The sequence below is a fragment of the Myotis davidii genome, unplaced genomic scaffold, assembly GCF_000327345.1.
Source record: "Myotis davidii unplaced genomic scaffold, ASM32734v1 scaffold497, whole genome shotgun sequence".
In the NCBI taxonomy this organism is placed as follows: domain Eukaryota; kingdom Metazoa; phylum Chordata; class Mammalia; order Chiroptera; family Vespertilionidae; genus Myotis; species Myotis davidii.
Genome location: NW_006288434.1, coordinates 2,442,732 through 2,442,970, shown reverse-complemented (window position 1 = coordinate 2,442,970; position 239 = coordinate 2,442,732).

Genomic DNA, 239 nt, shown 5'->3' with positions numbered 1-239 from the left:
CACGGCCCACAGGTTGAGAACTGCTGCTCTAGAAACTGAGAACAGTATATGCTGCTACTGGGGCAACATAGAAAGACAGGAAGTGGCCTGGCCAACGTGGCTCAGTGGTTGAGCATCGACCTAAGAACCAGGAGGTCACAGTTTGATTCTTGGTCAGGGACAATGTCTGGGTTGTGGGCTCGATCCCAAGTGGGGGTTGTGTAGGAGGTCTCCCTTCCTCTCTGAAATCAATAAAAATA